This window comes from Scylla paramamosain, chromosome 25 (genome assembly GCF_035594125.1).
Source record: "Scylla paramamosain isolate STU-SP2022 chromosome 25, ASM3559412v1, whole genome shotgun sequence".
Taxonomy (NCBI): Eukaryota; Metazoa; Arthropoda; class Malacostraca; order Decapoda; family Portunidae; genus Scylla; species Scylla paramamosain.
In genome coordinates, this window is record NC_087175.1 from 21,692,461 (window position 1) to 21,708,392 (window position 15,932).

At 40.6% G+C, this 15,932-nt stretch overlaps 1 long non-coding RNA gene across 1 annotated transcript; it reads right to left on the reverse strand.

Annotated features, from left to right (window-relative positions):
- Window positions 1-872: 872 nt before the first annotated feature.
- Window positions 873-14,807, reverse strand: LOC135113359 (uncharacterized). Its single transcript, XR_010274817.1, has 3 exons — window positions 14,669-14,807; window positions 13,605-13,778; window positions 873-3,352 (listed from the first exon to the last, which is right to left on the reverse strand). It is a non-coding gene; the product is annotated as an uncharacterized LOC135113359 (long non-coding RNA).
- Window positions 14,808-15,932: the final 1,125 nt, after the last annotated feature.

The window sequence follows — 15,932 nt, forward strand, 5'->3', positions numbered from 1 at the left end:
ACCACCATCAATAATAATAATAATAATGATGATAATAATAACAATAATAATAAGAATAATAATAATAACAGTAATAATATTCTTCCTCTTTCTGCTCCTCTTCTTCCTCCTACCCTTCCTGTAATTCCTACTTCTTTTATTACCACCACCACCACCACCACTGCGCCTGTCGTGTGTACCAGCGTAATTATAACAAGCGGGGAGAAGTAGTAGTGGTGGCGGCTATGCACGGAGCCTCCAGTACTTGGCAGGTTACGTCACGAGGGGCGCAAGGGAACACAAAGGAAGACCAAGCAGCAGAAGATGAGCTGGTCCTTTCGAGACTGCTTGTTGTGAGGTTGCACTGTGTTTTGGCGAAAGAAGTGCGGGCGGGTAATGATGAAGATGAGGAGAGGGGAAGAGAAGAAAAGTGAAGGGTAAGAGAGCAGAAAATAGAAAATAAAAAAAAGTAAAATTAAACATAAGAAACGAAAAGAAAGAAGATAAGAGGAGAGGAGAGGAAAGGTGAAGGAGAGGAAAGAAGAGGAGAGAAGGAGGAAAAGAGGAGAAAGAGATAAAAGAAGGAGGAAGATGAAAAAAAATAGTAAGTTTAGCTTGATTAATATTGGAGAAGCTTTTATTGAACCAGAGAGAGAGAGAGAGAGAGAGAGAGAGAGAGAGAGAGAGAGAGAGAGAGAGAGAGAGAGAGAGAATTAACCTAACAGGCATATTAGCAAACACGAAAACAACAGACTAACAAACACTTGAACATCTTTTATGATATATTATGTGTGAAATAATAATAATAATAATGATAATAATAATAATAATAATAATAATAATAATAATAATAATAATAATAATAACAACAACAATTACGGTTTACAGTATTTACTAGCACCCATAGCGGCAGAAATTCTTCATATTACATACTAACTTACATATTAACATACATATTACATATTAAGTGCACATTTAACCTAAGGAATTACCTCACGCTTCCACTTAGACTGCTACTTGGCGCCGACCAGCCCGGAAGACCAAGCCCGGGATGGCCAAGACCCCCAGTGTATTTTTTTCCCGAATTTGTTTCTCCTCTCTAAGTGTGTGTGTGTGTGTGTGTGTGTGTGTGTGTGTGTGTGTGTGTGTGTGTGTGTGTGTGTGTGTGTGTGTGTTCGAGCGCGCACACGTAAAGAGTCTTGCCTATATTTTTTATGCCACTTTTCATCTAAATTGAAAGCTTATTACAACAACAACAAAAACAGTAACATCAATAACATCAATATAATAATAATAATAATAATAATAATAATAATAATAATAATAATAATAATAACAATAATAATAATAATAACAATAATATAGAAAATCATAATAATCAAGGCTCATGAATTTCCACTACAATGATGTCTTTTTTTTTTTTTTCTTACCGCCAAGGGAAGGTGAAAATTTAAAAGGCGTGAATAGCCTCAATTCTTAATAAAGTTCTCACAGCTTTCAACTTACAACCAAAAACCTCCATTTTCAACGATGCTTATATTTAACACTCGTAAAATGTGTTGAGCAATAATTACGGAAGCGGTTGCCGAACTTTATTAAGAAAAAAAAAGTAATTTCTTCTATACAAACAAACGCATAACTTTCGCAAAGAAGCCACGACAGTAAAAATGAAATAAATAAATATATAAACAAGTAAAAACTGGAATGTTCTAGAGAAAATTTCTGAGCCTTGGAACAAATAAAACTTGGTCAATTATGGCAGTGAGCTGAGTAAAAAGTTTATTGCCTGTTCAAGCTCGTGCGCAAAACACGAAAAACACGACGCATAAGTTTGATTCAAAAGGAAGCCGTAATTGTTCAGAAAACCGATCTTGTGAATTCTGGCCAATCGTTCCTCGACTTCTAAAACGCTTTTAACTTAACTTCTGCGAAAAATAAATAAATAAATAAATAAATAAATAAATAAATAACGGACATTTTCCTTTTTTTTTTTTACTTTTCCATGTGGCTTATTTATTTATCTATTTATTTATTTGTTTATTAATTAATTAATTTGTTTGTTTAATAAGTTTACTTTTTTCTCTCTCTCGCGTCTTCCTTCGTGCATTCGTTGGCATCTGAAAACTTACTATTTTCTTTATCATATTTAGTTTTCCTCGTTTATTATTTTTTTCTTTGTTTAATTTTCACATTTTTATTTTACATTTAATTTTCCTCACATTTATTATTTTTAGCTTCATTCACTTTTATTCACATTTCATTTTCTTTTATTATTTTCTCTTTTAATTCCTTTTCCATGTATGATGCTCTGGCACAAATGAAAAGCCTACTGAAGATGCTAGTCCATAATGAGTAGGCTATTTTTTTTTTTTTTTCTTATTCCTCATATTTACTTTCCCCCATTGCGTATTTAAAAGAGGAAAATATGTAGTGCAAAGTTAGTAATACACAGACCAGATGGAACCAGTACAAAAAGTTACCGGGGCAAAATATTACGAAGGGTCCCATCGTCACATTCAGTCATTGTCGTCACAGGAATGTTCTATGCGAGCTATCCACCAACTCTTTCTCTCTGTACTTCCCCTTTCCTTAGCTTTCTCTTTCCCTTTGTGCCTTAATCTTCCTACCTTCCTTATTTTTTTTTTTAATTGGTTACTTGCTCTTAGTGCGACACAGGTTTATTGTGATCTTGCTGCCTTGCCGTCTAGACGCTGTAGTGAGAATATGTGATAGCTGTGTGTTTGTGTGTGTAATAATGGTAAAATTCATAACATCAGCAACAACAGCAACATCAACAACAACAATCAAAATAACTATAACTGTGTTCAACTTTTATGTTTAGCCAAGACTTTAAGCACGGTTTTAAGCAAAATTCTAGTCATAATTCTAAGAACACTTGCGAACAACCCCAAAGAGGACCTAAGACTGAGGGGAGGACTCTGAGCACAGCGGAAATAGGCTTGTATTAAGAAAAAACTTTGCTCTCACACCACTTCTATTTTCAAAAGCCACAGAGATGATTAGCTGGATTCTCACGAGTGTCTCTCAGCTTAAAAATGTAGAGAACCTGCTAATGTGTCACTAGGATCAGAAAGAAAAACACCCTTGAAAACCCGTGTCACTTCAACTAGAGCCTATTGAATGGAATCAAGGTGCGAACAGAAGAGTTTCAGAACATGGTCATAAGGTGCAGCGGGTTACTGAACTTATAACCTTGACTCTTGGGTGTTTCGTGTCGAGTTCACGAGGAAGAGGAAGACCACCGCCTGTGCAACAAGGCGTGGCGCGTGGCGATGATGAGCAATAGTGGATTCCATTCCTCTCTGCTTGCTCGCATATTTTACTTGCCACAAACGAGTCACGTTCACCACCACTACAAAGAAAAGTATCACTAGTAAATTATATGAGATACGACCACGAAAAAATGGAGTTAAAACTACCTCTAACACTACTACGGCTACTACTACTACTTCTACTACAACTACTACTCGTACTACTACCATTACTACTATTACTACTACCACTACTACTACTTCAACTACTACTCGCACTACTACCACTACTACTACTACTATTACTGCTACATCTACTACAACTACTACTCGTACTACTACTACTACTACTACTACTACTCGTTTGAAGTGCTAATTAGACCTTAAGTGTAGTATTTACACACACACACACACACACACACACACACACACACACACACACACGTTAATGAGATTAGTAGTAGTAGTAGTAGTAGTAGTAGTAGTAGTAGTAGTAGTAGTAGTAGTAGTAGTAGTAGTAGTAGTTGTTGTTGTTGTTGTAGCAGTAGCAGTAGTAGTGTATTATTAATTAACAGGCAATTACACCATCATGTCTTTCTGTACACTGTTGTATAGATCTTGTCTCGCCTTCATTTCCTTACTCAACGTATCTACTTCTACTTCACCTTCCTTCCTTCCTTCCTTCCTTCCTTCCTTCCTTCCTTGCTTGCTTGCTCCCTTCCACTGTGTGTTTCTCTCCGGGTTTGTGTTCTTGAGACTGCTTACTAGTCAAGCTCTATTTTTATCCTGACTTTCCCTATTCATATGTTTGCGCTTCCATATAATTCTCTCTCTCTCTCTCTCTCTCTCTCTCTCTCTCTCTCTCTCTCTCTCTCTCTCTCTCTCTCTCTCTCTCTCTCTCTCTCTCTCTCTCCCTCTTGAAAGACAACACTCACAACAAAGGTCTCATCGAATATCTTGTAAAGCTGTTTTAGTGTTTGTAGCTTATTTATTTATTTATTTTATTCTTTTAATGAGTAAAGCTGATTAGGGTTGCTGAAATTGTTTGTGGAGTTAGCAGTCTGAAGGTTAAGGAATCCACATACCCTTGTGTTCTGAAACCACGCCTAGCTGAGCAGATCTAACGTCCACTGCTTGCTCGTTATTTTGCACCTCGCCTGAAATGTTTGTTGTGACTGTGATCATTATAAAACCGAAGTATATCAGTCGCTAACTTTTTTTTTTTTTTTTTATGTTTTCTCTGTTTTCCTACATTTGTGGCAAGGGTAAGTCTTAGGTACATAAATAATGAACTGAGCATACATTTCTGATTTTTCCTCCTTTCCTCTCTCTCCTTCCTACCTGACCATCTCCCCAACCACGAGGGCGTCTTCCTCCACTTCTCCTTTCTCAATCCTTCTCACCTCTCCCTCCCTTCTCACCCTCTTTTTCTTTCTCCCTTTCTTTCCTGTTTCTTCTTCCTTTTTCCTCCTTTCCTCTAATCTTTTTTTCTTCCTTTACCCTTTTCTCTTCAAAATATTCATCATCTCTTACCTCTTCTCTCTAACCTCTCTCCCTCCTTCAGTACGATTTATTCCTCCTCCCTCACTCCCCCTCTCCCTCCCTATCCCCCAATCTTTCCTTCTTTATGCCTCCTTCCCTCCGTTCTTCCCTTCCTTCCTTCTTCCCTTCCTTTAATCTCTCCTTTCCTTTTACCTCTTCCTCTCCAAACTCTTTCTTTCCCTTCCTCCCTCTCTCCCTCTCAACCTCCCTCCCTCTCTTTAACCATCCTCTCTTTACTCCCTCCTCCCTCCTAACCCTCCCTCTCTCTCCTTCACTCCTTCCTTCCACTTAATATTCAGACATTCACAACATAGTAATTATTATCATGTCCGTTAGAGTACACACACACACACACACACACACACACACACACACACACACACACACACACACACATGCAATGACCTCAGTGTGTCTTCATTCGCGTCCCTGACACAGTAGCCTACCTATTTAATTACTCTATAAATACACGTTGAAATACTAGAGTGGTCGTGGGAGTGGCAGTGCTGTGTGTTCTGACGTGTTGAGATGTTGCTTCCACTACTTCTATGTGGCGGTGAATGGATATGTGACTTGTGAGGTTAGATATGTGTAAGAATCATGGGTAGGCTGTCGATTGGTAGTATTAGTTGTAACAGTAAATATAGTAGTAGTAGTGGTGGTGGTGGTGGTGGTAGTAGTATCAGTAGTAGTAGTAATAATAATGAAAGTAGTAACAGAATAAGATAATGATAATTAAATAATAGCGTGATAATAGAATAAGATAATGATAATTAAATAATAGCGTGATAATGGACAGAGGAGCAACAACAATAAAAATAACATCAGTAGTAGTAGTAGTAGTAGTAGTAGTAGTAGTAGTAGTAGTAGTAGTAGTAGTAGTAGTAGTAGTAATAAATGTAGAAATAACAGTAATAAACTCCCAACAATGATGCATAATTATAACCTAACCTAACTTAACCTAACTAACCTAACCTAACCTAAACTATCCCATACCACTTAATAACAAAAAGCTTTATCTTCTCCCACAGGTAAACGTTCACAGCTCCGCGCAGTAATACAACTCCCAACAGGCAAACATAATCCTAACCTAACCTAGTCTAACCTAACCTAACCCGTCTCACATATTATCAAACACCTTTCCTCCTCCTTCAGGCAAATGCTCCCAATTCGGCCATTCTTGCTTTGGGGCGCACGGGAAGCGAGGAGGCGAGCAGTACGGTAACCTGGAGCTCGCTGACATATACCCGCCTTCCAACCAGCTGGCGGAGGTAGACGAAGCGCGCTAACCCAGTGGACGAGGCGCCGGCCACCAACCCCCGTAACATGGCTAAGGTCAGGGACTTGGTGAGTAAACTTGCTGACTTGACCTTTTGATCTTGTATTGAGTCGTTGTCATTTGTACGGTGAATTCATTTTTTTCCCTGTTTATTTGAATACGTATCACTATTGATAATATTATATGGATAGAAATCGTGAACATATACTGCTAGTTGAATTAGAGTTTCCGACCTTGTGATCTTGTAATAAACTCGCGGTGACCTTGTAGTACAGTCGAGTGAATTTAAGTATCTTTTTTTTTTCCTTTTTTTTTTTTTTTATACTAGTCGCTCTTGATAATTACTGATAGAAATCGCGATTACCGTTAAATATCGTAAATTTTGAGCTTCAGACCTTGTGACCTTGTAGTACAGTTGTCGCCACTATTAACAATATATACAGGAGGCAGTCACGAATGCTGGTAAATAGAGTATATTCAGAAAATTAGACCCTGTGACCTTGTAGTACACTCGTGGCCATTTGTTGGGTGTATTTGCATATATTCTTCCCTATTTATTTGAATACTTGTCACTGTTAATAATATAGAAATGGCAATTTTTTTTTTTTTTTTATATGGTAAATTTTCAGGTTCAGACCTTGTCGTGTTCATTTGTTGGGTGAACTAATCTTTTCCCTATTCATTTTATTTGACTATATACCACTGTTTATATTAGACACAGGCAGCGATGATAACAGCTATGTGTGTGTGTGTGTGTGTGTGTGTGTGTGTGTGTGTGTGTGTGTGTGTGTGTGTGTTGTGTGTGTGTGTGTGTGTGTGTGTGTGTGTGTGTGTGTGTGTGTGTGTGTAGTCAATTTTCAGTTTCCAATGATAAAATAAATGCTGCCTGTAAGTTTCATCAACAATGTTAAGTATTTCTAAAGCGCACCCGCTTGCATGGTTTCAGCACGTTGAGTTGCCAAGACACGATGATGAAACTTCACTCCCTCTTACAACTAAAAATAAATAAATAAATAAATAAAAAAAATACATCGGTTAGAGGTCTCAGTCTATCGCTAGTCCACCTGTGTGTTTACCTCACGCTCTTAACAGCGATGAGATACAGTTTAGGAGTCAAGAAAAGGGTAGAAGAGAGTGGCTTGTTGGGAATAACACCCAGGATTACGCGACGTGACTAAGCGATGGAGGCTGTTGAACTGTAACGAGATTTCAGAATTTTTTTCCCTCTTTTAAGTCATCAGCGAAGTACGATGGTCCATATTCTGAAACATTTCTGTGCCTCACCTGCACTACATTCAACCCCCTCTAGCTAAAATTGTGCGTGTTTTTAAAGGTGTTTCTTGCGGTTCTAGTCATAGATTGATAAGATTTCTTCATCGTTAACAGTAAATACTCTTGAGAATCCGGCTGATCATCTCCGTGGCTTTTAAAAATGGTTGTGACGAGAGAGCAAGGCGTTTCTGAACAACGGTCTATATTTCAAACGACAGAGCGTGGCGGACGTGTGGTGCGTTCCTACATTGGCATAAAGGATATAGCAACGATATAAACAAGATCCTTGGGGTTAGTATTCGGTATAGAACGAGAAATAACGGGCCAGCCATGATGAAGTTTGAAGTGAGTGAGAGAGAGAGAGAGAGAGAGAGAGAGAGAGAGAGGAGAGAGAGAGAGAGAGGAGAGAGAGAGAGAGAGAGAGGTGAGAGAGAGAGAGAGAGAGAGAGAGAGAGAGAGAGAGAGATAGGGAACTGGAAAAGATTCTGTAATAAGCTTGTTAGAGCCGAGTCAACAAGGACCTTTAAAAAAATTAGGAATTTACGCACCACGATGATTAGGAAATGTAGTGTATTATCTAGAGTCCCGAGTAGGCCTATTGGTTTCTTGCAGCTTCTTTTATGTCCTTACTACGCCTCCACTTCCTAACTCAAATTTGCACGTAACTTTCTCTGTGACCATCGAAGTCCATGTTACTGTCATAAGAACATAAGAACATAGGAAAATAAGGGAAGCTGCAAAGAAGCCACCAGGTCTACACCGTGGCAGTCCCTGTATCAGACATACCTACCAACTTACACTCATCATCCTCATTCATCATAAATTTGTCTAATGTTCTTTTAAAGCTCCGTAATGACTCACCACTAACAATCTGATTATTGAGAATGTTAACTGTCCCTCAAGGCCACATTACTGCACACGGGTGTCTAGGAAAATTAAAGACAAGAGATAAAATATAATGTCTCACACAGCTGTATCGTAAATTTCACTTCAACATGCAGGGAAACAAGCCACGAAGAGATGAACAGCTACACTCTTTAACGCACCACAACTTATCGACACAAACTCGCGTGTTGTCTTCCTGGAACACCTTTCTTTTACACAAAACTCAACTCAACTTCACATAATTATGATTAGCGGCGGGAACTAATTGCCCCCTCCTACCCTCTCACTCCTCCCTGCTCTCTCTCTCTCTCTCTCTCTCTCTCTCTCTCTCTCTCTCTCTCTCTCTCTCTCTCTCTCTCTCTCTCTCTCTCTAACTCTCTAAACTCTCTAACTCACTCACTCACTCACTCTCTCTCTCTCTCTCTCTCTCTCTCTCTCCTCTCTCTCTCTCTCTCTCTCCTACTCTCTCTCTCTCTCTCTCCTCTCTCTCTCTCTCTCTCTCACTATTAGCACATAAAGAAGGAGAGGTGACACCGCCGGCAAGTTAACAACAAAATGATCCACTTAACAAGGAGAAAGTGGACAGGAAAGAGCTCTCTAATTTCCTCCCGCCTACTTAACCACCCAAGCGAGGACAGGGACAGGCGGAGGAGAATGAGGAGGAGGAGGAGAAGGAGAAGTTCAAAGACAGAAATATGAACAAACAAACCTGTTGGCTTTTTTTTGAAGGTTTTTTTAAACATTTCATTTATCTAGTTATTTAGCTATTGACTCATCTAGTTAGTTAGTTAGTTAGTTAGTTAGTTAGTTAGTTAGTTAGTTAGTTAGTTAGTTAGTTAATCAGTTAGCTGGATAGTTTAATCAGTTAAATACTACTACACATTACATTTAAATTGAGGAGTAGGAGGGAGGAAAAGAGAAAGAGAGGAAAGGAGGAGGAGGAGGAGGCGAGGGGAGAGGCGAGAAGAGAGAAGAGAAGAGAATAGAAGAGGGTAGACAGGGGGGGGGGGGAGGAGGAGGAGGAGGAGGAGGAGGAGGAGCAGGAGAACGGAGGATGCGAGGGGAAAGGCTACAAGAGAGAAGACAAGAGGGAAGAGAATAGAAGAAAGTAGACAAGAGGAGGAGGAGGAGGCGAGGGGAGAGGCGAGAAGAGAGAAGAGGAGAGGGAAGAGAATAGAAGAGGGATAGACAAGAGGAGGAGGAGGAGGAGGTGAGAAGAAAAGGAGAGTTAATTACACAGGATAACCAAAACAGCAACAGAAGTTCAGGTTCCTGCATGGCTGTTTGGCAACTAATTCTAACTAACGAAGGAGGACAAGATGACACACACACACACACACACACACACACACACACACACACACAGGTCAATACTAATTCCTTTATCTCAAGAATCAATCAACATGTCCCTCTTCATGACAACATAAACGCTCATTACTGCACATATTATCTCCCCGCACATCGTCACGCCAGTAGATGCCACCCTGCCCCCTCACTCCATGCGCCGCAATAAAGGCGCAGCCACAGTGAACGCAGTTTCGTGGGAGGGTTGAGAGTGCTGGACTGCTTAGCGGTGGAAGCGATGCATACCGGAAACACAGGCACAGCCATTCTATATCATAAAATTAATGGTACTCGGAATTTACGAGCTACTGGGAACACCCGTAACTCATTTACGATATCAATATCAAAGTCACCAGCCGTTCCTCTTCAGCTATAATCAAAAGGGTTTAGAGATAAAGGACTCTAACATACTGTCTCAGTGTGTACAACACCGATAACACCGGGACTGAATGAATACATCACCGCCGGCCTCCGCCAGAGAAGAGACGTGCTCAGCCGCTGTGCGGGAGACACTCAGCTGCCGGCACAACCGTTGTTGGTTTGAATTTAAATATGTGTATAGTTTAATAATGATTAAGAAAGAAAGGAAGAGAGAAGGAACAAAGAAAAAGAAAGAGAAAAGATACAGACACAGGAAAATACACCCAACATTCTTGACTTTTTCCTAACCTCTAGTCCTGCTTATGTTGTTACCCTCTTCTCCGTTGGGCTCCTCCGATCACATTGTCATATCTGTATCTTGTCCTATCGCTCTAATCCCTCCTCAGGATCCCCCTAAGCGGAGGTGCCTCTGGCGTTTTGCCTCTGATAGTTGAGGGGACCTGTGGAAATATTTTGCTGATTTTCCTTGTAATGACAACTACTTCCGTGACAGAGACCCGTATTTGTGTACCTATACATCCGCAGTTCCTCCTCACACCGCCAACCGCTTCACTGTAGTCCCGTGTTATATAACCGAGAAATATTCAGTCATTGCATGTAAACTGGACAGCGAAAGAAGCTTCTCTCACACCGCTAAACTTAAAGAGCTGCAGACTGGGACAATATTTCGTTCTCGCTTTTTTTTTTTTTTTTTTTTTTGGGTGGTGGTGGTGGAGGGAGGAGAGAGTAATGAACCTTACTAACCAGGGCCGAATTTAGGAGTAGGCAAAGAGGGCAGCTCCCGCATAGTTAGAGATCTTGTAAGTGAAAGAAACTCCAACTAGAAGACATTGAAAAGAAAAGGTTATGCAGCGTTGCTAAAACATGGAATAGTTTCCCCTTTATATGGCTCAAAGAAAATGCTAATACTCTTGCTATTTTAGTATAGTACTCTTGTTACTTTAGCACTTCGCTCATCATTCCAATCTTCAGAGGTGCAGGCAGGTAGGGGGCCTCCACACTCAGGCGGCCCTGTTGCTAACCATCGCCTCGGAGGAAAATGTTCCCGTATTAAGAGTAAGTTTGCTCTCTCACCACGACTATTCTCAAAAGCCACAGAGATGACTAGCCGTGTTGTCAAGATTGTTTTTCTTGTTAATTAAGTAGAAATCCTGCTAATTTGTCAATAGAATCGTAAAAAAAAAACATTATTAAAAACCGGTGTCACCTTTAGTAGAGCCCTTTAGAAACAGCCGGGGAGCAGCGCAGTGTTTCAGAATATGGGACTACCTTAGTAAGTTATAGGACAAAAGTGGAAGGAGACGCGTTGCTTGGGTGAACCTCAATTTAATCTTCAGTTTTCTTGAGATAATAACCTTACTCTAGCTTTTTATTTCCAAAGTTAGTACATATTTTTTTCCGCTCCTATAAGTAAGGTTGGTAACGAACAGAAAAAAAATTTAATATTCAATTAATTTAATCCTTATATAATTACGTGTCGCCTCTTTAGAAGGAACAGGGCAAGTTACATGCGAGAGAGAGAGAGAGAGAGAGAGAGAGAGAGAGAGAGAGAGAGAGAGAGAGAGAGAGAGAGAGAGAGAGAGAGAGCATTGAAAAATTACGTAGGTGGACTATAAAAAACACAAGAGCGATCTACAGTTAGCGATATGGACCAAGAGATAATTTCCTTGTAGTGTAATATAAAAATCAGACATTCAAGATTTTTTTTTTCGGATGTGGTAATAAAATTTTCAGAAACCAAATTTTTCGTGGCGTGAGATACAGATAGCCTGGAAAGGGAAGGGAGGAGACGAGAGGGGAAGGAGGGAGAAAGACAGGGAAGGCGAGGAAGGGAGAGGAAGGGAAGGCGAGGAAGGAAGAAGTAAGGAAGGAGGGAGTAGGGAAGAAAGATAAGATAGGAAAGAGGGAAGGAGGAAGGAAGAATGGAAAGACAGAAAAGGGGATAGGAAAAAAAGATAAAAAAAATGGGATGAAAGAAAAGAGAAAAGAAGAAAAGAAGAAAATAAAGGATGATGAGAAGGAGGAAGAGGAGAAAGAGGGCGAGAGGAAAGAATAGAGGGAAGGAGGGAGAAAGGAAGAAGGGAAAGGGAGGAGGAAGGGAGGAAAGAATGAGGAAAAGGAAGCATAACACAGAGGAAATCATGAATGAAGAACGAAAAGAAGTGAGAGAGAAGAGAAAAAAAAAAGGATAGAAGGAAAACGAAAGAAAGACAAGAGATTAAGGAAGAAAGAGAGAGAAGAAAATAACAAACCAAGAACCCAGTAGGCCTACACGCGGTAATCCCCCTATAATATACTGTACCTATGCCTAACTTGTCCATAAATATTGCCTAATCTCCTCTCGAAGCTTCCTATTGACTGTACTAACACCCAGAGAGAGAGAGAGAGAGAGAGAGAGAGAGAGAGAGAGAGAGTAGGTGTGTAATGTGAGAAAGGGATGGAAGAAAATAAAGAAAGGGAGAGAGGGAGAAGTTAATGGTGTGAATGGAGAACGAAGGGAAACTGAGAACAGGGTGAGAAGGGAGAGGGGTAGGGAGAGGAGAGGGAGGAAGAGATGGAAGGAGGGAAGGTCTGATGTATAATGAAGTTAAATGGAAGCCAATACACACACACACACACACACACACACACACACACACACACACACACAAACACAAGCGTGACTAATATATATATATCACACACACACACACACACACACACACACACACACACACACGAAAAATCTACCACCCTCGTCTCACTTCTCCCCTCTGGATCCTCCCTGTGACCTCAGTGCCAGTGAAATAACCCACGTAAGACAAAAAGAACTACTTCGTCTCTCTCTCTCTCTTACTTTTCCACGCTGGTTTTTCCTTACAGCTGCCTTCCGTGCCAATGAAATGACTCCAACACACCAAAAAAAGCTACCTCGCCTGTCTCTTGCTTTTCCCAGCTGGTTTCTCCCTATAGCCGCCTTCTGTACCAGCGAAGTGACCCCTACACCAGACAGCAGCAGCAGCAGCAGACCCTCTACGCGTGATGCTCAAATTTGCATGTTAACGTGAGGAGATGGAGGGAGGGAAAGGGGAGAGGAACAGTCGGGGCTATCACCTTACACGTCGCACACACACACACACACACACACACACACGCGCGCGCGCACACACACTCCATACATACAGTTAGATGTGACAAGTTAAAATACAATATAGAAAAGAGTGATTGGTGCAGAGAGAGAGAGAGAGAGAGAGAGAGAGAGAGAGAGAGAGAGAGAGAGAGAGAGAGAGAGAGAGAGAGAGAGCGTACACACACACACACACACACACACACACACACACACACACACACACACACACCACAGTTTACCATATCAGTTTCCTACACCACATTTCACCACACCACACTTCACCACACCACTTCATCTGGCACCATATTCTGAAACACCTCTGCGCTGCACCTTTAAGACATTCAAGAGGTTCTACATAGCTGAAGTGCCACGGTGTTTTTAATGGTGTTTTTACGGTTCTAGTAAGAGGTTAACAACATTTTCTATATTATCAGTAACAGAAACACTCTTCAAAACGCGGCTGATCATTTGTGTGGCTTTTGAAAACAGAAGTGGTGACAGAGCAAAGTGTTTCTGAATATGGGCCCTGGTTATCACTCACCGGAATGCAGCAAGTTGTCTCCCGTTGAATCATTCACTTAAAACTGGAGAAATCAGCGATAGTTAACTTGACTTTCTTTTAACACACACTGCGAGTCGTTTCACTGAAATGCTACACCTTTGTCTGGAATAACTCCCTTGTTTTGCGGTAACGGGCCTTGTAACGGCGTCCAGGCTGCAAGTATCAAGGACAGAACAAGAAATAATGGATTCAAGCTTGAAAAATTAGAATTAGAAAAAGATGAGGAGGAATTGGTTCTCAAAGTGGTGAATGAATGAAATGGACTTAGAAATCAGGTTGTTAGTGCCAAGTCATTAGGGAGCTTTAAAAGAAAATTAGACAAATTTATGGATGGGGACGACACGTGGAAACAGGTAAGCATCTTTAGTATAGAATTTGCCAAGTGAATGCCTGATGGCTTCTTGCATCTTTCCTTATTTTCTTATATTCTAATGTTCTTATGTATCTAACCTATACCACCCCTGGCCTGTGGTATCAACCCCTTCTCTGGTTAGTTAGTAAGTTAATGTAATAAATAATAATAGTTAATGTAATAAAAACTGCCAGATAATTAGGATCTTGGGGCGCTACGGTAGGGGAGTTGGGATGAGGTGATTGTGTGGGAGGGACTGTCGTTTGCTGGTAAGGAATACGAGTCACTTCTAAGTTATTACATTAGATGGAGTGCACTGGTCTGTCGCAGGAAAGATATAGTTATTTTCTATCACTGGTGTCTGAGACGTGGTTGCTACTCACAAGCTACGCTGAAACATCATACCAAAGACATTTTTAAACATTGTACTAGTTAGACATTGAAAAATCTATTTTTTTACTTCCTTTCTCTTTCCTGTCGGTGCCTGTAAAGATCGTGTACAGAGCTTTCAGTATTGTGACTCGCTGCATATCGCGATGAAAGGGTTGATGGAGTAAATTAGCTTAAGGAGACTCGTGCTCCTATTTCCAGTAGTGGAGAGACTTGAGAACATAAGAAAATATGAAAAACTTCAAGAAGCCGCCACGCCTACACATGGCAATCCTTGTATGAAACGTCCATTTCCACCTACCATCTTCATCCATAAACATGTCTGATCATTATCCTGAGGTGTACACTGTATCCTTGTAACACAGTCACTTTACGTATGGCGGCGCGAGCACTGTCTTCCCGGCAGAGGTTTATAAGCGACTGCTCGTATCTCAGTTTTGCATGAAGTGAACCGCTCTCCGAACTAATGATGCTTTGAACTCTGGACCAGATTTTGAATCTAAGCTACACTCTGACTACTTTCAAGGGGCTCTAGTTGAAGTTGCAATGATATTTGAGGGCGTGTTTACGATTCTAAGAGGGGATTAACAAGATTTTTACATTATTAACAGAGACACACTCCTGGGAACACGGTTAATCATCTGCGTGGCCTTTGAAAACAGTAGTGGTGCGAGAGCCGAGCGTTTCAGATTACAGGTCCCTTGTCTCGACCGCGCAACTGAGACTGATTGGTTTACTAACTCTCGAAGCTTTCATGATTTACTTCCATAAATGCACATCCATTACTGCTGTGTTACTCAGTATTATAAGTATTTGTAGATTTATTTGCATTTTATTAGTTCTCTGGGGTTTTTCCTACAATACGGTTCACACCACAGTTCACCACAGCACACTTCACCACACCAGATTTGGAGATGCACGTAATCAAAATATCATTTTTTTCTTTTCATTATTTTCATTCTCTCTCTCTCTCTCTCTCTCTCTCTCTCTCTCTCTCTCTCTCTCTCTCTCTCTCTCTCTCTCTCTCTCTCTCTCTCTCCGTACCCTGCAATGAGTGGATGTTAATAATGTGTCAGTCTGCTGCACAAAAAAAAAAAAAAGTAGCCTTAGACTGCACTGTTTCCACGTCCTCCAGGTGGAAGATGAATGATGGACGAGATTTCGTCACCTAAAACCTAATGAGAGAGAGAGAGAGAGAGAGAGAGAGAGAGAGAGAGAGAGAGAGAGAGAGAGAGAGAGAGAGAGAGAGAGAGAGAGAGAATTAATGGATAATGTCATTGCTTTGTCGCGGAATTTCTTTATGAACAAAAAAAAATATTCAGTGTACTTTCAGATCTACATTTTAAAACACCTCGCCACAAATTACGCGCGTACCTCCTAAAAAGTTACGCTTACTGCCACTTTTCTTATTATATATAAAGGGAACAGACCGAATGCTACACACACACACACACACACACACACACACATATATATATATATATAGAGAGAGAGAGAGAGAGAGAGAGAGAGAGAGAGAGAGAGAGAGAGAGAGAGAGAGAGAGAGAGAGAGAGAGAGAGAGAGA